Source organism: Helianthus annuus, chromosome 12, assembly GCF_002127325.2.
Source record: "Helianthus annuus cultivar XRQ/B chromosome 12, HanXRQr2.0-SUNRISE, whole genome shotgun sequence".
NCBI classification, from domain to species: domain Eukaryota; kingdom Viridiplantae; phylum Streptophyta; class Magnoliopsida; order Asterales; family Asteraceae; genus Helianthus; species Helianthus annuus.
Window position 1 is genome coordinate 114,215,757 of NC_035444.2, and position 2,419 is coordinate 114,218,175.

The following is a 2,419-nucleotide window of genomic DNA, read 5'->3' on the forward strand; positions in this document are numbered from 1 at the left end:
ATAACCTCAGTGGTTATTCCCTATGCAACTATGATCACTAACGAAGCTTGGTCGGATCTTAAAGATCGACCAAATGGGTCGGGTTCGAAAGGCTAAGCGGTTGTTTAGACCGCTTACCTTACGACCCTAAACAAGCACTAATCTAATAGTGTCGAGTTAAACATGTCAAAACATGTCTAACCTACTGATTTGGTATCAAAACAAAGCGTTTTGATACCCTAAAGTAGTTCCGTTGCAAAATGCGTGCTAAAACGCATTTTGACCGAAACTTTGACTCGACACTACAACTAGTTAACGTGGTAATCAGCGGCTATAATCACGAAGGATTATAACTATCGTGATTACAATCACGTTTCAAAGTTCAATTGAACTTTGACTTGACCAATTGATGGTCAAAACCGAAAGTCAAACTGTTGGCCAAACGTTTGACTTTCTGCATTACATATGGAAAAAGCCATAAAAAGAATGAAAGAAGCTCACTAAGGGTCCTTGCTATCTTTTCAACAAGAAGACAAAGTCCCAATTCAGCTTAGGAGAGCTCCAAAGCAGATGTAGAGAGGAGAGAATGAGAATGAGCAAGGAATGAAGGAGTTAGGATGGCTATTTATAGTTGTGGTGAGTTAATAGGATCATCACAAGTGTTTTGATTAGCCATTAAGCAAAGAAATCTGGCCAGACAAGTGTAATTGACAGCTATACTTTGCTTGGAGAGGTGCTAACTTGGTCACCACACAAAGGAATTGCAAGAAAGGTCCCCGAATTATCAAACGGATGCTGAAAACAATGTTTCTGCCCAGATGTGATGGTCACGTAGCGCGACCATAAAGCCTTATGGTCGTCGCGCTACGCGACGGTGTAGGCTGAACTTTCAAAGTTTGGCAGAAATGGTCCCTGCACGTTTTTAAAGCCTTTTTCGATGCGTTTAAACCCCGTTAACCTCATTTTAAGGCTCTAAAATGAAGTTAAAGTATAGGGGCCTCAAAACATGCTCGAAAACATCTCGGATGTCGGTTCGTTTGGCGGTACGATCGCGTTGTTCGGTTAATTACGACGGAACTCAAACGGATGCGAAAACGAACCAAATTAAGCGACGAATGGAATTTTTGCATGCCGATCACTAAAATAAAAATATTTTAGTGTGTACAAAAATTTTGGATGTTCAGATGTGGTCAGAACGTAAGATATGCGCGAAAATGCAAACTCACGCCGTTTTTGACACTTTTAGTCCCTGTAAGATCATATAAGCATGTTTTCGCACACCGAACCTATCAAAGCTTATTTCTAAGCCATGTTTAGGTTATATATGGTATGTTTAACTTATGATCAAGTTCTGGACTGTCCGACACCATACAAATCGGTATAGTTTCGCAGTTTGACGCAATTAGTCCCTGCGATCGAATAAACTTGTTTTTGCCATACCAAACCTTCCAAAACTTATTTCTAAGTTATGTAAAGGTCATTTAAAGTATGTTAAGCCTATTTCACTATTCCGGAGTGTTTGTTGCGCTAAAACTGATTACGTCTACGCACTAGTGCGCATATAACTTTCCAGAAAGTGATTTAAAGCTCGGAATTGAACAAGAATTGATATGTGCAAAGGAAACACATATTTATACAAATCCCAGGTATGAAACACAATGTTTCATAGGTTTGGCATTTGTTTGGTGTTCGTGGTGACACAGGTGTCACAGCGTACTTAGTACATTGCCTTACATTACATGCTATGTATGCCCATTGTGTGCGTACTTAGTACATTGCCTTACATTACATGCTATGTATGCCCATTGTGTGCGTACTTAGTACATTGCCTTACATTACATGCTATGTATGCCCATTGTGTGTGTACTTAGTACATTGCTTTACATTACATGCTATGTATGCCCATTGTGTGCGTACTTAGTACATTGCTTTACATTACGTGCTATGTATGCCCATTATGTGCGTACTTAGTACATTGTTTTACATTGCATTTCTGTTGCATATGCTCATCCAGCATATGAACACATTATACTACATTTTGAACCGTTGTAACCATTTGACTATGTGAACCGTCTTAACCCTTCGATTATATGAACCGTTTGTAACCATTGAACCGTGTAAACCAGTTGTATCCGTTGACATGATTTACATTTGACAATAGACATTTGACTATACATAAACATTTCCACAATTGTTAAACATTTCATCTTGATGGTTTGGTTTGAGTAAGTGATTAAGTAACGAGGCGTGTGTGATATGATACAAGCATGGTGGATACGCCGCTGGTACTTCCTATATATAGGTGTTTGTATGGTATTACATATCGTAGCGTTATTTGAATCATATCAATTTGAGACATATGACATTTTATACAAATAACACACTTTTCCCAAGACATTGTTTTACAAATGACTTATCTTATACAAACTCATTTTACATG